The sequence below is a fragment of the Lycorma delicatula genome, chromosome 2 (assembly GCF_047948215.1).
Source record: "Lycorma delicatula isolate Av1 chromosome 2, ASM4794821v1, whole genome shotgun sequence".
NCBI lineage: Eukaryota > Metazoa > Arthropoda > Insecta > Hemiptera > Fulgoridae > Lycorma > Lycorma delicatula.
The window spans coordinates 12993298-13018091 of NC_134456.1; the positions used below are offsets into that span (position 1 = coordinate 12993298).

At 32.8% G+C, this 24794-nt stretch overlaps 2 long non-coding RNA genes across 2 annotated transcripts in view; one reads left to right on the plus strand and one right to left on the minus strand.

Annotated features, from left to right (window-relative positions):
• Positions 1-24794, plus strand: part of LOC142320475 (uncharacterized) — a 110851-nt gene that overhangs the window by 9319 nt on the left and 76738 nt on the right. The gene's annotated exons all lie outside the window — the stretch shown is intronic.
• Positions 7641-14532, minus strand: LOC142320123 (uncharacterized). Its single transcript, XR_012755293.1, has 3 exons — positions 12946-14532; positions 12001-12160; positions 7641-7871 (listed from the first exon to the last, which is right to left on the minus strand). It is a non-coding gene; the product is annotated as an uncharacterized LOC142320123 (long non-coding RNA).

Genomic DNA, 24794 nt, shown 5'->3' on the forward strand with positions numbered 1-24794 from the left:
ATATAGATATATATTAAAACGTCTGACTGTTGTACAAGAGATACGAAATTTCAATGCTTGTGTTTTTATATACTGGACAGCTGTCGCTATTTTGTCTACTGTAATAAGAGATGACTCATTGCTTTTATGTCGACTGATTTATGTCTGATCGGTTCTCTTGCGGTTTCACTTCCTTTTTTTTTAACGGTAATGTTTTTTTCTACGCTAGTTTGTAGTTGCTTCATAGTACTTAATTCGGTCATATTCTTCCTAGTAAAAATAAAAATACAATTTTCCTTCAAGATATCTTCCATTTGAATTATTAAAAAAAGCCAACATAATCAATCATTTCTTTAATCTTTTCTCTGTTTTTTCTCTAAAATATTTTTTTTTTTCAGTTGCGGATCATTTCTTATTAGTTATTATTTAAAATAAGTCCTAGATCCGTATCTGCAGCAGGTTTTAAGTAACCTGTGGTGAAAATTAATAAAATGGGATAAAAAACCCTGATTTTATGTTTTATGTACAATAACTTTGTTAAATGGGTAATAAATCGTGTGTGTGTGTGTGTGTGTTATGGGTGCGCGCGTGTGCAGTTATCTTTTTAACTCAACAACCACTGACGTGATTTGAACAATTTTTTTACCAATATTTTAATTAAACTTTTAGAGAATGATTTTAATTACAAATTTATCCAGGTATCTCTATTATCGTAGAAGCTTGAACTTTAGTAGTTTGTCAGAGTTGGATCAATTGTTCTTGTGAAGTAAACTATTAAAGAAAAAAATCTGATGTGGACACTACATGACATACTTGTGCGACTATTAAATTACATATTCACATTTTTTTTTAAATTGATAAGTACATAAAATTTTATTTTATTAATAACTTATTGAATTCTAATTTACCGTAAAAGATTTTTTTACAATCAAAGGTTAATAATTATTAAAAAATCAAACATGAACTTTAATTTTACAATTAACATTATACAACTGGTATATATATTAACTGTAAATAATTAACTTTTAACATTTTGCGTATATGTTAATGAATTAAATAGGACGATGAAGTGTATCGAACGAGTACTGAAATAGAACTTTACTCGACAAATCTATGTAGAACTGAATAATTATTCTGTACAGTTTGTAAAGGTTGCAGCTGCATCGGTAGATTTCTAAATGTTAAGTGATATGAAGCACACGTAGCTACGTGTGCCATAAGCCTGTATATTCCTGGGTAATACTGGGTCGAATTGAAAATAAAACTGGAAACATTTTATTTGTTATTATGTCATTAGAATCTTTTTTTTTTATAAATTACTTTAAAAAACGAATAAACTTTATCATAATATTTTTAATATATTTATTAAAATTAAGGGAGATTAATTATTATTTTAAATAAAATGTAATAAATATAAAATAGTCGACAAATCTTGATTTAATTTAATTATATCGAACGTCCATACGTCTAACGTTTACTTGCACAGCAATAATGACCGTTACGTTTAGGGTAGTATTTGAATTGTACCACCGCGTGACAAGTACTGTCCAACGGTAGCCAATCAGACTCAACGGAAGACAACTACGCAGTTTTGTTTGTTAGCCTCACACCATTCTCGCATTAGTCACAGACTGACAAATCTTTTCACTTGAAGCTTGCTGCTACCACAAAAAATTAAACAAAAAAATAATTACCTCTTAAAATTTCTCTTCGCAAAATATTCTATCTCTATCACCGTATGACTGATACAATTTTATAAATTATTGTATTATTTAATTATTGGCTATTGAATTACTTTTTTTTTATTAAAGCATTTATTACTATAAGAAATTTATTTTATTTACATTTATTTATGATTAAACATTTCGCTTTAATTATAATCTGAATTTTTAAAATCTAGCACAAATGATGTATTACAATAAATAAAACTGTACCTTCAAAACTAGATTGAATATACCAGCGAGCGGTTCACAAGGGGTTGAAGCTTTCTACTATTTAATCAAATCTAATTTCCATCTTGATAAACTTATGTGTGTACATGTCTTCATCAGTAATGCAAGCATTCGCACACACACACACACGCGCGGGCGCGCGCACTAAGGAAGAAATCTGTTGCTACATAATTATAATTTTTGCTTTTTAATTTTTATTAAAATATTAAATAACGTTTACTTATTAGCAAATGTTACGCATTCGTAAATATATTCACGAAAACATCAGAATTTTTAATTTACTAAACAATTTACACGAATCACATTTACCGGTACATTACAAAATCTGACAGCCCATTTCAGTATACTTTTCAAGTAATCACAAAACATAGTATTATATTTTAGAAAGGGTATATATACATAAACGTAACAAATGATAACGATGATGCAAGATTAGCATTTTATTAAAACACTTCAAAGCAAGACAGTATGATTTGACTCACTGTAAATGAAATAGGTTTAGTCATCTCATGAAAATTTGCTACCTAATCACGAGACGGTCCAAACATTTTATAAAATGTACAACAGAAATGTTGTTACTAATGAGAATAATAATTATGTAATTAGCAACGTTATTAATAATTAAATTACTTTTTACTATTATTAATAATAAAATTATTACTTTTTTAAATTCAATTTAGTATAATTAATGATATGTGAAGTAAATAATTATAATATATAACACTTTATTGTTCCTGAGGATGGATTAATAATCTGAAAGCGCTCGAACATTACTATTAAAGATTGTTGGTAAGCGAAAACTTAGGTTAAAAATTGGCGCACAGCGGAGTTGGTTTCAAACTCAAAACCAAATAGTCAACCACCTTTTGTCAGGACTCTAGAGGCCGTAGCCCGTATTCAAAGAACAATATCTGCCGGTCCAAAAAAATCTATAGAGTAAATTATCGCAGCAAGATTGTGTAAAATACACATATTGCCGTAAGATTCTTCATAACTTAAATTGAAAACTTTATCGCGTAAAAAAATGCAAACAGTCAAACTGTACAACGGACAAACGGAAATGTCTTAATTGTTGCGACTGATTTCTCAAAAATATAGTCGATGAATAGTTAGATCCGAAGTTGTATTTCATGTCAGAAGAGGCACGGATTCATTAACAAGACGTGTTAATTCGCAAAATACAAGGTATCGGGTGGCTAAAAATCCTCACCGAATGTTTGAGCGTCCACTTCACTTTGAGAAAATCGGTGTATGATGTGCTGTTTCTGATAATCGTATATAGAGGCCGATATTTTTTTTTAACCGGACTGTCAATACAGAAGTGTACCGTACAATTTTAAAATAATTGTACATTCAATTAACAGATCGTGAAAAATAGTACGCCTTCTTTCAACAAGACGGAGTAACTTGTTACATACCAAACTATTCACTTGTAGTAGTTCTTGCTGTTTTTACAGAAAGAACCGTCAGCAGAGAACTGTTGATTTGGTGGTCCTCGGATTCCTCGCGTTGTTTAGTTGTGATTTTTTCTTTCGCAGAAACTTGAAGAATACGGTTTATGAATCAAACACCCATACTATCGATGAACTGAAGGCGAACATGCATTAGAAATCCATCGATTTCTATTTGTCAACGGCATTCCGTTGACAACAATGTGTAAAACGTTGTTGTCAACGTTCTTGTGACGCCTGACGAAAATTCAGATGACGCTCAATATGATCACTTGGAACATTTTTTACAAATATAAAACATATATTACAAAAAAATATAAATCGAGTACTAGCGTACCCCGTTGCGACTTCGTCCACAATATAGATGTAGCTTCAATCGCAATGCTTTTTTAATATAACAATTTAAGATAAACAAACAATTTATTACAATCCCAAATCTAGCATCCCATCGCGGTTTCGCCCGTACTCTAAGGTTACTTGCGCTTCCCGTCACGATCAGAGTGTCATGGCACGCTTCGCTCTCCCTTCCCGTTTTTTCCCGTTTCCCTTTCCTTCTTCAGTTTCTCTTTCCCTTACTTTCCCTTTTCCCTTCATCTTCCCCATTTCCATTTCCCCCTGCATCTTTCATTTTTTCACTTTTCCCTTTCCGTTTCCTTTTTCCCTTCTTCCCTTTTTCGATTTTCCCCTGTTTCCCCGGTTTTCGATACCAGTTGGTTTCCGATGAATTTTCAAACATTTATTTTAAATTGGAAAAATATAAACCACAATGAATATTTGTTTTTTAAAGTAAATTAAAAGTATTTTAATTTTTCAAAGGTTTAAATATATTTTACTAAAAAAAAAAACTAAAAAAAACTTTATTTTAATTTTTACAAATCCTTAAAGTTTTTCTGTTAATTTTTTTCCATAAAGTATATTACAATGATTTTCTCAAAATTAAACTCTACAAATTTGTTTAACAAAGTTATTCTACTTCAAACCTAAAAAACGTGTTTTTCGTTACTGAACTTTTCTGTTCTACGCTGGATGTCATAAAAACAGGGGATGATAGTTCTGGGTTTTGTTTTATTCAATTTTTCAGGTCATAAAACATAAGAAACCATCAAGTTTATCCCTTACATAACGCCTTAAAAATTTCAGCATGACCTCATTTCACCGGGGAACTGAAATCCGAGCGAAAGCTATGCTAGCCGTAACTCGACAAGAAGCCTTTTCGAACATATGTTTGTTCTGACATCTGACATATGTTTGACATCTGATTGTTCTGTCACCTAAAGTTCTACTTTCAATTAGACATGAAAGTAAAAGATATCTGTATACATTTTGTTTTTGAGATTTAATTAAATAATGTGTTTTATTCTGATTAGTGCATCCCAACCCCGTACGGGGGAAGCTTAACCCGTGGGGAATGGGTAACCCCGTAGGAGGTAACCTTGTGACGTAACCGGTCGCTACACCATCCCTTCCGTTCCGAGCCTTGAGGGGCTTTACCGGAGGTCGTCTTTAGATCCTCTTAACTGATTACATCTCACAGTCATCAGCCAGGCCTCGGCCGGGATGCCACCGATGTAAATGCCTCGGCAGACATTTGCATCGTCCCAACCCCTTAGGGGAAGACACTCGCCTAGTGACGTTCCGGTCCCACCCCCACCGTTCCTTGACCTGTTGGGCTTTAACGGGAGTCGTCTATCGCCCTCTGACTTTTTAGATCTCAGTAATAAGCCTGGACTCGTTGGGATGCCACCGATGCAAATGCCTCGGTAGACATTTGCTTCGGTGATTAAATAACTCAGCTTATTACCTTCGCTGTAGGCCTCATCCGGACAGACATTTGCATCAGTAAAATATAAATCAAATTTTGTATTTAAACGGTCATCTTCACATCCAATCTAACATGATTCCCTTAAACTAACTAACCGAAACCGCGGAAGCGCGGACCCCGCGCCTAGTCCAAGTTTGACAGCACCGTTCGAGACTGTGAATGCCTCAGAAAACGAACGAGTTGAAAGTTAAATCAGTGCTACACTCGCACCAATCAAAATTATATTTTACGTAACATAGAAATTCAGACCTTGCACCCAAATAAGTCGACTAAATTAGGTCACCTAATTATGGGAACGTAACCTCATTCCGTTCCGCGCAGGAGCCGGGGACAAACCCCGCAACACCACTCGGTCCCATCATGTAGTCTCGCGCGGCATTACCAGGTCACAATCAGGACCGCCACCGGCGGAGCGAAGCATTGATTAGTGCAGAATAATATATTGTATAAGAGTATATAATACTCAGGAATGCACAAATATGCTATTTCATTAATAAATAAGGAATTATCCCAGCATTTACTTGGATGGATCAAGGGAAACCGTGGTGAAACCTTAATCAGAACAGCATGACAAATTTCATTATCGATTACAAAATAAAATTAGGTGTGATTTAAGTCCATATTAATTATTTAAAATATAAAAACAAGATAAAATAATATTGAGATAAATAAATGAAGGAACCAAATATAAATGTATAAGTATAAAATAATTCACAATTGAGAATGCGTTAGTGAAAATTATTTGAGATTGTGTTTTTGTTTACACAATGAATAGGACACGGAAAATTGAGGTTTTTTTTACTTTTTAATCAGTATTATTTAAAAATTTATGAACACAGTAATATTTTTTCTGTAGAACAAAATCATTTAATTGTTTTTTAAATAGATAATTGATCTTAAATAGTTCAGTAACAGAAGCATAATGTGGGCAACAAACATATCTTTTGTCTTTTAACTCATGATTTCTCATGAACTACAAAAAATACAGTTCTGAGACCAATTTCTTTTCATTTTTCACTTCAGATTTTTATAAAGAAAATGAAAACCATTACATTTACTCTTTAATTTGGATACACAGTTTGGCTAAATTTTACCAAACTGTTAAAAATTAAAGTAAAATTTTTTGCCAGACAAGACTCGCTAACAAACAAAATTAAATTTTTAAAACTATTTGAATGAAATCTAAACTTTTAATTTAAGAAACATATTATCTTCTTGAGGGGTTAATGATTGAAATCGTTGAGCGACGATCTTTTCCGATTTCATCATCGACGCGTTTCAACAAGTTGTCTGTGATCATCGAGGGCCTCCTCAAACATTCTTCATCGTGCACATTATTCTATTATTTCTAAACCTTTCACACCATTTTCGGACGTTTCTTTCATTTATTACATTATCACCGTACACAGCAACCAACTGCCTATGAATTTCAGCCGGCTTAACGTTTTGATCGTTTAAAAAATGTACGGCTCCACGTATTTCACAGTGGGCGGCAACATCAATTTTCCTATTCATTTTATAACGTAATAACTCACACGTAATCAAAGATACTACAACGCGACAACTTACAGACAACAGTGCAGTGAGTGCATTACTAGCGAGGCCATGAACGACACGGTTCGCCTACCTTAAGGAGAGAAATTTCCGAGCGGTCTTTACTTAAGAGATATCCCTCGTAAGTTAAATCCATCTACGGATGTCTGTTGCATATGGAAAAATTATGCAAACCATAGAAGTATGATTTTACTCACAAATAAATATACATACAGATTGTTTATAAAAGAAGTCTTTGGTTTCAAGTATGATTTAAACAGCATTAAGTTTAAGGTAGTATAACTTACTGTACATTAGTGTCTATCCTGAAAGGGTAGATTCTGAAGTTTTTCACGGTGTTAATTTCATGGAGCACTTCGATATGTGCACCATTCGTTGCCCTGCAAGTGTTTACACGGTAATCCAGCTCTTCCCACATACTCGATAGCATGTCGAATGTAATGTATGCTACTGCCGCACTGCAACAACCCTCTCCCATAGATGGTTGATGTCGCAGATTTTCTCCGAACAATGATTTTTACATGTCCTCTCAAAAAGAAATCTAGTGAGGTTTAGGCTCCTTGATGACCATGCGATCGGCCCTCCCCTTCCATTCCACTTTTTTTTAAAAAACCGATGTTTAATGCAGCACTGACACGGTTGCTGACATATGACGTCATATGACGGAGCATCATCTAGCTAATAGAAAATTAATCCTTTTTACTTCCTTGTACGAAGTAAAGTTAGTAAAAAGTATTTGAGTTAAATTTCAACTTTTAATACAGGGCTACATTAATTCGGCATTAAGCAGGCAATAAAAAAAATTACAAAAATAAAATTATAAATAAATAATATTTATTTTTATTATTTTAAGTGTGAATAAGAATATCACAAAATTCCACGGAAAACTAAATGAACTGTTCCGGCATTTGCCCCATTGTATCAAGGGAAACCGTGGGAAAACCTCGATAAGAACAGTCTAACAATATTTATGTCTATGATACATTATCAGATTACAGGCATATAACATATATCAGTAAAAAAAAAACTTATACATTACTATAATATTACAAATTTATAATAAATCTTTATGATTTATAAATTTCTTCCACATCTGATATCCATCCTTTTTCCCTGTAAAAAAACAAAAACAAAAAACTAAATTTATTATAATAATAACGATCTACAATCTTTTATCAATAAAATATATAGAAAGGTTTTCACCTGTTACAACCGTCTTCAGGAGAATACAGAAAGAATTGAGTGAAAAAAAACATATATGACACGATTGTTCATCACAAGTACTAGTATATTACTTCAGTTCTAACAATCGATTATGAATACATTTTTGAAAAAAAAAAAAAAATTAAAAAAAGGCTTATATAATATGAGGAAAATTACAATGAATGTAACCGATATATAGATTAACAGAATAAAAGTTCTGAAAGTACTTTGAGAAATGAACTCAAACATAGAAATTTAAAATTACATAATCTATTCGATCGGTTCGAGATAAAAATTTAAACAGTATTTTGGTCCTGTGTATTGATGAAATTTGCCATATTATATATATATATTTTGCAACAAAAGAAAAACACAGATCAATCAATTATTTTTTTATTATAGAAAATAAAAAAAATATTCTGCTTTAATGAACAAAGATCTTTTACTATGCTTAATTTACAAAATGTATGGACAGAATTGTGCCTTTCATTTGAGTGACGTAAACAAATCGATTTCAACTTTAGGTGAGGGAGATAACATTTAATGATTCAATCTTTTTTTAACTAATATTTCTTCTGTTATTTCTTTTGGCTACCTAATGATGGCATATAGATCCGCAGTCTGGTCTTTAAACCCTTGCAGATTGTAATCTTAGTTAACAGTCATTTTACTGTTAAAGCTAAACATTTAAAAATTATATTTAGGTATAAAACAAATTGTTATAGATGTAGGATGCAGGGGGTATACCGAAATGAAACGACGAGCACTAGATAGGGAATCTTGGAGAGCTGCATCAAACCAGTCAAATGACTGAAGACAAAAAAAAAAATAAACATAAAATAAATAATAGAGTACATAGGGGGCTCTTACTCCCTGGTCAAATGTACGTATCGCATCGATTTAAAATATTAAATTTGGCTTTATAATTGGTAAAATAAAGTTTAAAGAAGTCTGGGACAGAATCTCCTTTTAAGAGTAGACTGATCTGCCGCTGACAATTCATCTTTTAGCTGCACGATTACTGATGCGGGCGATGTCTGTGTACTGTTATGGTCACAAGCATGAATTTAGCCGATGGTAGGTTCTACCTAACAAAAAATCGACTTTGTTGACTGTAGTTGAATGAATCAACAGATTGCTACACAATCAATCCAGCAGTGTGGCTTAGGCCATAAAGCTTCACCATAAAGCATCTAAGAGTGTTTATTTAAATGAGTTAATTAAATCTTGTATTCTGATCAGTAAATAATAATACATTATATACAATGTTATGCTACTCCTGCTACAGCTGAAAGCAATGGGAAACTACAGCTGTTTTATTTAGAAGAAAATGTAACTCTGTAGTAACAAAGATGGAGGCACCTTCCTTGGTAAAATATTTCAGAGGTAAATTAGAACTCTGTTTGGATCTCTGGATGGGGACTGCTAAGGAAGGGGTCATCAGAAAATAAAAAAAACAGGAGCATGGAATGTTCCTGGTCATCTACGAATTGCAGCGTGGAATGTTAGAAGTCTAAAAAAGGTTGGTAGGTTAGAAAATTTAAAGAAGATAGATAGATTAAATGTAGTATTAGTGAGGTTTGGTGGGAAGAGGAGAACGACTTTTGGTCAGATGATTTTTAGAATAATTAACACAGCTTCAAATAAAGGGCAGGCAGGAGTAGATTTTGTAATGAACAAGAAGATAGGGAAGAGAGTAAGGTATTTCAAAATGTATTCTGACAGAATCATTGTAATAAGCATAAAATCAAAACCTAGGTCGACCATGGTTGTTAACGTCTATATGCCTACCAAATGCTCATGATGATGATGATGATGAGGTAGTGTGCGTATAAGAAGAAATTGATGAAGCAATTACACACGTAAAAGGGGATGAAAATTTAATAATAGCTAGAAATTGGAATGCAAGCATTGGAAAAGGCGAGGAAGGAAATATTGTGGGTGAATATGGGCTGGGCAAAAGAAATGAAAGAGGGGACTGACTTATTAGAATTTTGCACAAAGTATAATTTAGTAATTGCCAACACCCAATTTAAAAATCATAATAGAAGAATACACATATGGAAAAGCCAGATAATGCTGCAAGGTATCAGATAAGATTATATCATGGTTAAGCAAAGATTTAGAAATCAACTTGTCGACTGCAAAGCTTATCCTGGAGCAGAAATTGATAGCGACTATAATTTAGTGATAATGAAATGTAGATTGGGGTTTAAAAACCTGAAGAAAAGGTGTCAGATGAATTGGTGGAATTTTGAAAAGTCTGAAGAAGAGGAGGTAAAGAAGATTTTTGAGGAGAACATCGCAAGAGGTCTGAGTAAAAAAGATAGGTAGAAAATGTAGGAGAAGAATGGGAGAATGTTAAAAAGGAAATTCTTAAATCAGCAGAATTGAATTTAGGTGGAACAAAGAGAACTGGTAGAAAACCTCGGATATGAGAGGATATATTGCAGCTGATGGACGAACATAGAAAATATAAGAATGGTAATGATGAAGAAAGTAAAAGGAACTATCGACAGCTAAGAAATACTATAAACAGAAGTGCAAACAGCGAAAGAAAAGTGGATTAAAGAAAAGTGTTCAGAAGTGGAAAGAGAAATGATCATTGGTAAACTAGACGAAGCATACAGGAAAGTTAAGGATAATTTTGTAGTATATAAATTAAAATCTAATAATGTGTTAAACAAAGATGGTACACAGATTTATAATATGAAAGGAAAGGTGGATAGATGGGTGTAATATAATGAAGAGTTATACGGGGGAAATGAGTTTGAAAATGGTGTTATAGAGGAAGAAGAGGAAGTCGAAGAGGATGAAAGGAGAGAAACAATACTGAGATCTGAATTTAAGAGAGCATTAAAAGATTTGAATGGCAGAAAGGCTCCTGGAATAGATGAATGAATTCCTGTAGAATTACTGTGCAATGCAGCTGAGGAAGCATAGATAGATTATACAAACTGGTGTGTAATATTTACAAAATGAGAAATTCCATCAGATTTCAAAAAGAGTGTTATTGTCATGATACCAAACTAAGCAGTAGCAGATAAATGTGAAGAATACAGAAGAATTAGCTTAACTAGTCATGCATAAAAAAATCTTAATTAGAATTCTGTACAGAATTGAGAGGAGAGTGGAAGAAGTGTAGAAGACAGATTTGGTATCAGTAAAGGAATAGAGACAAAGGAAGCAATTTTAGCACTCAGATTAATAGTAGAAGGAAGATTAAAGAAAAACAAACCAACATACTTGCCATTTATAGACCTAGAAAGGGCTTTTGATAATGTATACTGGAATAAAATGTTCAGCATATAAAAAAATTTAGGGTTCAAGTACAGAGATAGAAGAACAGTTTCTAACAATTACAGGAACCAAACAGCAACAGTAATAATTGAAGAACATAAGAAAATCACAAAATTGTATTGGGGTAGTAAAAATACCCCGCTTGGTAAAATAAAGGTGTCAAAAAGCTTGGCAACAGGAGGGTTAATTTAGACTGGGTCTAAGCCACACCATCAGACAGGAAAATAAATTATACTATGATATTTTAACAAAAAATATTCTATTTGAAAAGTTATATTTTACAAACCAGGAATAAATACTAGTTAATTTGGAATATGTTCTTTTGTGCATATTTATTGCTGTTTCAATTGAATATTGAAGTTTCAAGAGAATCTTTAGGAATTCTGAAAATTACAAATTCATAATTATGTATACATTTAGAGTCGTACATAGCTGCATGATTTCAGTTAAGATAAAGATAAAAAAGGACTCTAAATCTAACAAGAATTTCCACTAAAGCTGCTGGCAATCTTGGTCATTACTTCATAATAATGGGCAGAAAAAAAGTTTTGCACTAATAAGCATAATGTTTCTAGTTTACAACTATTCTACACAAACATGGAATGACTACTTATTTTTAACAGATGACCGAGATCGATAAGTGTTTCAAAGAGAAACTTTCTCTTTTGCAATACTACTAAAAATTTTACTGAAAAATAAAACTTTTTTTTCTACTAAATTTAAGTAATATTGTACTTACAGAACAGATCTTACAGATCCCAGAACAGTGCACTTGTCTCGTACAAGAACTCATAAAATATTAAATAATTTACCATAATCTGGTGAATATTTCATGCTCATTGTTTTAGATTTCTCTCTCTAAAGTTAATTAACAAAAGTTAAAACCATGGCAAACAGGGCTGTAAATAAAAAAAAAAGTATAGTAAACCCCTAAGCATAAGAGCAACAAAAGTTAATAATTTTTTATCAGAATAAATTATATCCTAATATTGTGAAATTTAATAATAGATATTGATCACCTTAATTCATTTTCCCTGACAAAGTTAGGAAGATTATTTATTTATTTATTATTTTATTTTGCAATTATTATTTAACCATTACAAAAAAAAAAAAGTTGCACATTTGGTTTAAATGAACAGAGAATTATATTTACTCTTCCTGATAAAAAAAAAACACAATTTGTTCTCTTCACCATTATGTAATGTTAAAAAATATTACCATGAATTACATTACAGAAAAATTGTTTTAATACCATGTGTTTTTTTTTGTACAATTCAAATAATTTCTATCCTAGCATTCAGTAGAAGTGTTACAAACTTGATTTTATATCAAATTTACTTCTATAAATCATTTAAATACATACACTCCTCTTCTAGTGGTTATATAAAATAAGCAATCAAAAAATTCAAATAAAATTTTTAATAAACACAATATTGTTCAATTTAAATAAAAATTCCCACCATTCTAAAAAAAAAAAAAATGTTAACGAATTACATGCATTTATTAAATGCATGTAATAAATACACAAATAGTACTATTCACCTTATTAAGGTGAATAGTACTATTTGTGCGATTTCAAATCTGCAAACTAGAATTAAATTGGAGAACAGGGTATTTAGTAGCACAAATTTAAAGAAAACCTGATTAACAAATTATATAGCCTAAAAGTATGATATTACCTTACCTAATATCTGTTTTTCTTTAGTTTTCTTCTGAATCATCCTCAGGAATATCCATTTTCATTCTCCAGAAGTAATCAGCAAAAACTTTTTAGGCACAATTTTCCCTGGAAGCATGTTTCCATCTCTGACATATCCTGAGGAAAGCGTTCATCATGCTTATCAGTAAGATTGCTAAAGTTAAGTGAAAAAATTTCAAACGTGAATGTAAAATATGTAATTTTATTTAGACAAATTTCTATTGAAGTCACTTTCTTGCTTAAAATTATTTTCTCTGTTAATTTTATCCATTCATTTTTTGTAAAATCTTGTTTTTTGTAATAGTTATGATCTTATGTTTGTCCCAATTTTTTTCATATCATTCTTTTTTTTTTGTCTTTTTATTATCCCATTTTTTCTTTGTTTTCTGTACCTCACCTTACATTTAGACACAACTATAATGTGGTAAGAATGTCTATTCCTGGATGTAATTTCCATTCCATAATTTAGTTTGGAAATCTCTCAAATAGTCTAGTAGATGGATTTCACCAATATATATAAAACTTCTTTTATGAATTTTAAAAGGAAATCATTTTGATTATCAGTTTATACATTTTTTGTGTAGGAGGAAAATTTGCGACCAGACATATAGCAGCCCACACCATGAACTTCACACACCATGGGTGTGTGAAGTTGCCATCAGAGATGAGGACTCAGTAAACAACCTCCCCCTAAGACAAAATGCCCTGATACCCGCCTGTTGGCATTACTCAGGGTATACTGTTTCTCCTGTGGGACACACAGGGTGGTGTTGGGAGTCCTACACATATCACCAGTGGCAGCGACCCAAGGGCCCCTAACCACCTCCATGCATAGGCTATCCCTATCCCACTCACCCCATATGCTCCAGCAAAACACATGATCGATGGATGCTTTGTTCACAGTGAAACCTCCTCTCTATTTACTTGTGTGCAACTGGTCCAGTAGGGGTTCAGGGTTCAATCTACAGCACCACAATTAAGGGGGAAATCACTGTCTACATCCAATGTTAGCAATGCTACTGATCTGCTGGAAACAAACAGAGGTCATTGTTGGCCCCAAGCCAATGGGTTGGAGAGTCCTGTACACCTTTACAGTAGTGATGACCCCAAAGGAGCCCCCACCACCTCCTTGTACAGGCTGTCCCCTCACCATCTGCCTGTGAAGGCTAGCCCTCATGCAATAATTCCTGTGCCGTCTTGATTTTGAGGATACCCTCTGCCAAGGCAGCCACTTCTCGCCAGATATTTCACTGGTCAACATTGTCTTCAGCAGATTATCTTTGGCAAGCCCACCAAAAGCAGCAAAGCACTGGGATCTCTTGCTATCACCAGTTTATACTTAACTAAAAATTCTGAAGGTTCAGTTCTTTAATTTTTTTAATCTAGCTCATACTATCTTGACTACTTTTCCTTCTCTTTATTATAAAATTCATACATATAATAAACCTCTATCAATCAGATAGTGTTGTTTAATTTCCCTCCATATGTGAAATCTGGTTTATTTAAGTCAATTTAATGTAATGCTGTAATGAAATCTCGCTCATGTTTTACAGTGGTAGTTCAATGTAAATTTGAATGAATTTTTGCATTTTAATATATGATCAAATGAAAATTACTCTTTTGATCCATTTTTGTTCTAAACTTCAGCTCCAAGGTGGTGTTTGATGCCAGCAGGGTTCTTAGACGGTTAGAGTCTGAAGGTAAGCTGAGAGCGAGTCTGGTTCTAGTAGAGAGTACCAGGCCTGAAGTATTGCTTGGTGATGGGATGGAGATGAATGATTATAGATAGATTCCACCAAGGGGGAAGACTCCGCAAAGCTTGAGTGTTATCGAGCATTGCTTATGATTAACGCGGTGATGAAGCTTGACTTGGAAATCAATGTGGTTGGTAATGCAGTGGGAAAAAAAGTGCCTTCGGAAGGCTGCCGAGTATGTCACGAGGAGAGTCGATCGGAGGTACTCTTTCTGGTTGGTGGCAGATAGTGCTGCTAAGCCAACAGCCACGGGTGGAGACAAGGGTAGTGTTCAATGAATGGATATGGTGCCAACCCAAAGTAGGAATTTAGTGGTTAGAGCAGAGGGACGTTTCTTATGTGGATTATCTTTACTAACCATATCTTACTAATTCCATCAAAACATTTTTCTATAATTTGGCTGTCTCCTTGAATAGTTTCATTGATCTATGATTTCGCAATTGCAGCTGAAACTTTGATCGATCATCAAATCCCCTCATGTTAATTATCAAATTAATTTATTTTGAAACTTTCAGCCACTTTTAACTTTAAATATTTATTATAAAAATTGTGGCCACTTTCGAACTGTTAAACTCGCTTGTAAAAATTTGCACGATTAATAACTGTATTACTTACTTAATAAAGGTGGTAATAAATTTTAGGTGATTTTTAACCCTTTACAACATTAATCTTATCGCTGAGTTTTTATTCAAAAATACACTTTTCAAGAAGACTTAATGAATAATTATGATAGTTATATAAACAAGAGTATTTATTATTCACAGTTTTTGCATTATTCACAGATGCTCCCAACTAATGATTTTATGATTTTGAAAGTAACACAGATCTATTTTCTTTTTGCAATTGTACTGACCGAGGACCGGACCCACTTTTGAAGTATTAGTCAGTCCCCACCCAGTGAGAGGTCACCACCTACGCAAAATGGCCATACTGGCATCGGCCACACAATTGCAATTAGTTGCTTAGTGCAATTTCAGACACTGAAACAATCTTACGCGCCACAATATATTTTAAGAGCTTATATATGCATATATATATATATATATATATATGTGTGTGTGTGTGTGTGAGTAGACTATTTGACATACTCCTGAAAGTAATTTCTTACATATAAAGACAGAAAATACCTTTTTTGAGAATTGTACATAACTACTATGACAAACACATAATATGCAAAAATAAAACAATAAAATTCACAACAATACAACATAAGCCCCGACCTGAGTACTCACCTACATTATACATGAAAACATGATTAATAAAATACACAAAATACATACATAATACCAAAGATGCAACATCACCTATACACATAAAAATCAATACACTTAATACATACAAAAACTAATCTCGCCCAACTACATATATCTACATATATACAATACTATGAATAATAATGAAATGCACAACAATAAAACGCAAGCCCCGACCATAAAAGAGAGCACTACATCAACTACAACCCATGCAAGGTACTCCTACTTGTCGTCCTCTGCCTCTCTTCCACACACAATAGCTTCAACCATGGCAGGTTTACCCCACCACGCTACTTCCAAGGTAAGCATCTTAGGGACTACATTCCCGACCCTTAACTTCCCAAACTCGTCCATTACTGGGCGCCACACGCTAGCATAACATGTTCTGGGGAGTCAACAACCCCACAATACTGGCATAGGGGAGAAGCCCTCTTTCCACTTCATCCCAGTTATACAGAGGTACTGTAGGCATTGCCATGAAGCTCCTTGAGCTTCACTGCAATCCCTACTGAGGTGCCCCTCCCATCCACAGTTATAACACTGCTTCCGGCAGTCGACCACATTGCACTTAGCTGCAAGCTCGGTGTTTGTCCAACAAAGCCCCCGCATAAGAACGACCCTTTGCTCTAACCACTAGAGTCCTACTTTGGGTTGGCACCATATCCACTCATTGAACACTATCCTTGTCTCCACCCATGGCTGTTTGCTTAGCAGCACTCTCCACCACCAGCCGGAATGAGTACCGCCGATCGGCTCTCCTCGCGACATACTCAGCCACCTTCTCAAGGCAGTTACCGCTGCGAAACCGACCACATTGATTGCCAAGTCAAGCTTTATCACTGCGTTAATCTTAAGCAATGCTCAATAACACTCAACTTTGCAGAGTCTTCCCTCTTGGTAGAATCTACTATCACGATGAAACTATGCCGCTCATTCATTTCAATCCCATCACAAAGCAATACCTCAGGCCTGGTATTCTCTGCTAGAACCAGACTTGCTCTCAGCTTACCTTCAGACTCTATGTCTGTCTAAGTACCTTGCAGGTACCAAACACCACCTTAACACTACTATTAACATTAAAATCCAACACATGGACCACATCACTCCCCAGAGTACTGGTGGCATTGGGTTCACTCACGCGCGTAAACCATTTCTCCCACCAGAATCTCTTGCTCAGGACAACTACTTCCTCCTCGTTGACCCTCTCGATGACCAACACTCTGTTGGAGCTTCAGGACAATGTCTTTAATCTCCTTCTTAGTTTTGGTGTTCTGTTTTACAAGCAGGGTCAGTTTCCTGACTTCTTCCTCAACTACCCTGACTGCCTTCAACACCTCAGTGTCAGATCCATACCCCATAAGATCCACCATGTTCTTCCCCAGGCGCTGACTCCCAAATTCAACTGGACCACCCTCCTTAGCAGGTCCCTCTGCAGCCTGCCTACAAATGGGAGACCTAGACAGGCTCATACATGGCCTAAAGCCATTGGCCTGCAACATTTCACAGCAAAATATCCATTGGTCACCTGCAAACTGTCTGTCAACCATGATCACGTTGAAGAACTGGCCAGTTTATTCCACCTGACCTCAATTCAGAACAAATCTATTTAGATATACTTTTAACTAAAGATGTTTCTCTCTACATATTGAACGATTCTTTTATTATAATACATTATATTTCTTACTCTCTATTTATAATATTTATACAAAGTCTGATGTCAATAACAAAAAATATTAATGTTTGGGTGCTTCTTCTTAAGTTTTCTTTGTCTACACTATTCTTTTTTTTTTCTCATGCGATCGATCATTGTTCTTCAGTACATATATTGCACTTCACTCAGTAGCATATTTTATCAAATTACAAAAGAATTCTTTGATGAGTTTAAATAAACTTCATAGAGAAATACTGAATTGATTGTATAAAATATTATAATCCAGTTAATTAAAATCCTGCAAAAAAAAAGAAGAAAACGTTCTTAGTATATTATGATTTTTTTAAAAATAAATTACAGTAATAAACAATCTATGTAGAATTCAAAGTTCATTATTAATTATTATTATTCATGCATTTCATTATTATTACTTCATGTATTTTGGGAGAGAGTAAAATACAAAATTAATTTTTGTTACAAAGGGAATCCAACAAGCTGGTAGATTTTCCAAGTTGGAGAAGTTTGCTACAGAGTGGTGATGTCTGAAAGGAGGTAGTGTTTGTCATATTATGCGCTCATACTGACTTACAGTAAAAGTACACGGGTGATCGCAGGTAAAAAAGAAGGAAAAATCCAGTTATTGGAAACGTAATACGTAAAATAAGATAAATAATGGTATATTAAGCATTTGATCAACCACAAGGGTGATTTACAAGGATATAAAGACTAGTACTGGAATGGAAAATGTGAATGAAAAAATGAACAAGGCTGACAGTCGGTTTGTGCATGTAATGAAGATTGAGAAGAAGCATAACTGAAAGAATTTGTGGAAGAGGAAATACAAGTCTGGATGAAGATCACAGAGGTGATGGCTCAGTAAACTTATAAAGGGCATAGAAAAGGAAGTTAGGGATATTTCAAGAGTATTTAGAAGCAAAGGAAGGTTTAAACAAGAGAAGGTTGTTTCTGAAAGGCTTACTTCCAACAGATAGGTGGATAAAAAGGAAAGAAGAAAAATCTGCATTCAACTCACCGGATTGGCAAGTGTTCAGCATTGTTACTGATAAGCTGGTTTTCAGTTCTGTAGGACCCTTAGTTCTGACAAAACTAAGCAAGAAAAAAGTTTTAAAATAGGATTTAAAACATTACCACTTATTAAAATTCAGTTATCTCATGATCTGTTGATCTGAGAGTTAATATGATTATTAAATAATAAAATGATTTTAAAAAAAATAATCAAAAAACTTTTTACAATGTACATAAATTATCAAATCATTTTGTGTTTTACTCTAGTATTTTTACTATTCAATCTAGTGATCAAATTTCATTAATCTACGAGTCATTTTTTTGTGCAAAATGTATCTTCTTACTGAATCGTACTGTTTTTAACAGTTTTACAGATTGAAAAATTATTGTTCATTAAACTTTCCAAACTGTCAGACCTTTGTGTCTACTGTGGACAAGTTGATTCCATTAAACATACTGCCACCACTGGGAGCAATTGTAGGCAGAATGTTAACAACAAACACTGGAACATCTAGATCCTGATAATGTTATGGCTGCATGCTCAGGACCAGGAGGAACTGGGCTGTGGTAGAATGCATGATCATCAATGCACGGACATCATCAAGGATAAGCTGGCGGATAGGTAATGGGTGACAGCCAGTCTCCAGGAGTGGGCAGCAAGAGCCCACCCATGTTGTCATCTGCCAATGACTCCTGGTGAATATCAGATCCTGCCGCTCAGAAGCGGCCAGTATATGTATTGCGCACCTGTCACATGGAAACCATGTTCATGCCTCGCGGCCAAGTTCAGTTCCTATGGAAAGAAGGGAGAGGTTTTTTAACAGGTGTGAACCCTGCACTGCCGTCAGAACGGGCCTGATGGCAGCTGGTAAAGCTTTTCCCTCCCCATATGGAAAAAAAAACTGAATAAGGTTTTCATAAGGTTTTCAATATGGAAATTGAATAAGGTTTTCAACAAATATCTGCGTTAAATCTTATGATTTTTTTTTAAAAATGACCAATTTTAAGATCCTTTAAAAATAATTTATTCAGTTTAAATCACTTGATTATCTTGAACTTGGTTGATTTAATTATTTTTCGTCTGTAGAGAAATATAATTTAATCATAAAATTTTTGAAAAGACTGTACTAACCATCACACTCATGTTATTGTTAGTAAAGTTAGTTTCATTTAAGTAAATAATTGCTTTGCCGGCCTCCATGGGGTGAGTGGTAGCGTCACGGCCTTTCATTCGAATCCCGATCAGGCATTTTCACACAGTACTTGTCATTCATCTCATCCTCTGAAACAATAACTAACCGTGGTCCCAGAGGTTAAAAAAAATAGTAAATAATCGCTTAGAGAATGAGTAATACACAAGAGTTTTTCCAGAATTATCAATTTATACAAATTCTGTTTTAATCTAAATGAAAATAAAACTCTAAAAAGTTAAAAAATTATTTCAAATAATGAAAGCTGGCATATTTTTATTTTAATTGAGAAATTGTTTCAAATAAAACCAGTTTATTTAACTAAGTTTGACGATCAGCACAATTAGTTTTAATAAATATTAAAATATTAATAGATATTAAATATTTAAACATTTATTATTACAGATATAGCACACTTATTCTTACCTATTTTCAGCAGCTATAAAGACAGAATTCATCCACCGGATGATATCAAATCTAGTGAAGGGCTAGGCAGTTTTAAACAGATTTAAATTTTTTCAATGTTAAAAATTTACTGTTTTTGTTAGGATTCAATTAATGGTGGGTACTCTCTAGGGAAACTCAGCCTGAGACTAATAAAAAACGAATATTAAATAGCTAAAGTATAACTGTATTTTGATCTTGAGATAGAGTATAATGAAATTTAATTTAACAATATTATTTTTCCAATAAACTAGATGGAAAAAGCACAAACAAAACTGGAGTATTTAACTTTAATTTTCTTTAAAGTAAAAATTTTGAAACACAATACTTACTTCATCTGTTTATATTTCAAATGATTTTTTGCATTACGAATGCAAAATTATCCCTCTACTTTTGCTGCTTTTCTGTTTTGCTTGAATTATTTAGCTAACTTCTCACATTGCCTTTTTTTTAAGATGTCAAAACTGGTTTAGTTTTTCATTACAGATTCTATCCATGATTCTACTCGCACCAAAACATTTTCTTATAATTTGATCATTTTTTATTCTTTATCTTGTTAGGTTTTCCTGTATGTTGTTCTGGAGCTAGAGTTTCTGATTTTAATGTTTTGTCTCTCTTTATGCAATTTATGTCTAAAAAAAAATCAAGTAAACCCTATCAGAAATTTCAAAGTTAGTGAACAGTTGGTCTTTGTTGTAACTAAAGATCTCCTAAAACAGAAAAGAACTTTCTACTTGGATTACTAGTATTCTTCCCCAAACTTATTTGTAGGACTATTGAATTGGTGCACTTATTAAAATAAACTGAGTAACTTAGTGAAAAGAGATATTAGAAACAAATTTGAAAAAAGGAGAACTGACATTTAATTCTTTTCACAATCTGTTGCGCCTAAAATGGCCAGACAGAAAAAAATGTTGTGATTTTTTTTTGTATAAAAATCCCTCGTGCAAAATATTTTCAAACTACTAAAAAAAATTAAATTTAAAACTAGTACACCTGACTCACCTTGCGACACATAAAATGTTCCACATAACAAAAATCTTCACAAATCTATTGTTAACAAATAAGCCTGTGTTAATAGGCTAGTTGACTGTTTTTGAAAAACCGGTTTATATTATACCTTATGGTCTATTTCACTAAAATATAAACATTATAATACACAAACGATCATTTACACAATGTATTCTGCATTTTTATAAACCAATTAAAATTTTCCTGCTAAAACTCTCCAAACTGTCATGGCCCCTCGTATGATGCCACGGCTTACAAAAAAATCAGATGTTTTGTGGAGTCTTTAAGATGTTGCGAAAATTACAAAGTCTAAAATGAATTCCAAGTTCTACAAGTACTATAAAGTGCCTCAGTGTGAAAGTATTACCATTAAAACTCCAAACAAATTGTTTATTTAACTGTATTTAATTATTTATTTAACGAACTTAATGTTCCGGGCTAAGTATATTAAAGTTAATATTAAATAAATTAACAAATTAGGTTCATTTTCAATATTTTTAGACTAAGACCAATTGTAGAAAGCAAAATTCTATCAGGTTTTCCCTTACTGTCATCTAGCCTATTATACTTGTTTATTTTTACTTACTGCCTTTTCCATTCCTGGCACTAATTTTTTTTATTGGGGAAGAACCATTTTGTAATCACCCAATGTTCTTCCCTAGATTTATTATCTCATTTATACAATAAGCGTGAAAATTTAGAGCACCCCCTTTGCTGGCCCAAAAAATACCTCATAGTTTCACATTATAGTCCACAATGTTCAGTATATTTATTTGCTTTTAGTCAATATAGGGTAAAACAATTAAGGTAAATCTCTTTATATGGATGTTGCAATACCTAACGGTGGACCTGGAGGTTGATACTGAAGTAAACCTGTTTCCATCTCAAGAATATCCTTTAGACTATTTTAAGTCAATAAATAAACACAATGTGTTTGATAATAAATTATTTCTAGATGACTGACCGTTCAAGACAAGGTCTGCTCAAAAGTTAGAATTTTTCCTTTTATCTCTGTATCAGTAGAATTTCTGCCAGAAAATAGAATATTTATCCTTTCAATATTGATCCTAAAAGTTATTAATTTATTTAGTAAGAACCAAATTGTGAACAAAATCCTTCATCTTTGGTTGGCTATAGATTCTAATCTTCAAAGGCCGGTGAAGAAATTGTGTCAATTTTTTCTATATGCTAGGTGGATAAAATTTTATTGTCTTGTAACACAGATTGAAGTCTTAAAATAGGAGTATCCTGTCCATGAAGCACAGGTCTTATGTCGATGGCAGATTAATGAACTGAATAGCATATTTTTTTTAACTACAGATATTTTGCAAACAAAAAATTGAAATGATTTTGTTTTTTACACTATATCATTCGAATACCAAACAGCATAGATGAATGAATCCCTTTGTATCACTATTAAATTAATGTATCACTTTGTATTAAATTTTCTGCACAAGATATACAGAAGACATACAAAGCCCATGTTTGTTTTTTTTATTTCAAAGTTCATTTGAAAATATGCCAATCAAATTTTGCTTTGCCTCATTAACAACCACTTATACTGTTTGGTATAAGTTTGTTATAGTTTTCAAAGTATTTGTTCAGCCTTCTGTTCAGATTAGCAATTTTTAATATCATGAAAACAAAACTCACATAACAGAATACAAACCACCAATTGCATATAAGAGGGGGTCCAGTGAGTTTGCTAAATAATAGTTAACTTACCAGGTTAGCATTGATATTGGTGGAAAGCAGCCCATCTTTAAATAGCCCAGAACTGGTCTAGTGGTTAACTCATCATCGCAAATCATCTGATTTTGAATTTGAGAGTTTTAAGGTTCAATCCTTGTAAAGGGAGTTACTTTTATATGGGTTTGAATAGTAAATTGTGAATACTGGTGTTCTTTGGTAGTTGGGTATCAATTAACCACACATCTCAGGAATGGTCGATCTGAGGCTGTACAAAACTACACTTCATTTACATTCATACATATGATCCTCATTCATCCTCTGAAGTAATATCTTATGGTGGTTCTGGAACCTAAACAGAAAAAGAGAGAGCCCATCTTTAATGTGACATAAAATAAAACTTGTACTAGACTATGGCAAACACAGATTTAAAATGCTTACATGATTAATATAATGTGTCTTATAGTGAATTCAGCAACTCTTTTACTACTAAAAATAGGGTAACAGCAACAACATCTAAAATATAGTATTGGGCAAAATCGTTATAAATAATTATTGAGAAAATTCAATTTAAAACTATTGCCACTGATTCATCTTCAGACACATAAAATGCTCCATGTAGTAAAACTCTTCACAAGTCCGTTTTAATTAATAAATAAGGCTAATTAATTATACTTGTTTATTTTTACTAAAACTGTTTAAACTCAAATGCAGTATTCTGTGAAATGTTTTACCATTTATGATGTCAAAAATTAAAACTGTCTTTTAAAAAAAAAACCCTTCACTTATTTTGTAAAATAAATCTGATCATGAGGTTTTTACATTGTTTTCCTATAATCTAATTAAATTTAAAATTATACTCACTCATGTCATCTAGCTGTTGATTGTGTTAATCTTAATCTGATCATCATTTTGACTTTTGAAATTAGCCTTTTCATCTTATTTTTTGTTATATATTCATCACATGTATAATTTTCTAAGCATCACTTTAGTGTGTTGTTCCAGCATTAATTAGTTAAAATATCGCAGTTTTCTATGCCTGAAACAGACTTGAAACACTCTGGAAAAAAATTAGTATAAAAATAATAAAATAAATTAATACAAATTAACAAATTATTAATATTTTAATTCTTTTGGAATCCATTTTTCATCTTTTTATTCTTCATCACACTTTTTTTCATCATTGATTAGTTAAAATATTACCATGATCGATAGCTGAAACAAACTTAAATATTCTGAAACAAAATTAGTAAAAATATAAAGGCAATTGTTAAAAATAAAGTTTGATGAACTTGAAATATACATACATAATAAATAAAACATTACTTCGGAAAATTCCCTACAGGTTAACATGGCTTAACAGCATGCACTTAATCTAATCTTAAATAAATAAAAAACATATTTAAAATAATATCTCACTTTATAATTGGGCCTACTGTGGGTGGGGTATGGAACGCGAACGAGACTTAACATACTTAATTCTAACTTAAAATATATAATGAACCTGTAAAAAAACACTACACATATAACATAATTAAAAAATAATTACAACCTACTGAGGGGCCTACTGGGGAAACGCGATTTTTCTTTAATTCTAACATGCAAATTTACTCTAACATGCACATGTTTACAAAACAAAACAAAAATATATAATTACCTGAAAAAGAAACTTAATCCTACTAGAAAAGGAGCACCAGATACAAAGTAAGTAGTCCTCCCTTTAATTGTTATTATAAAACTAATTAGTTAAGCCACATTAACGCTGTTCACTCTTAACCTATGTAAGTAATCGTTGTCGTACCTGCAACAAAAGATA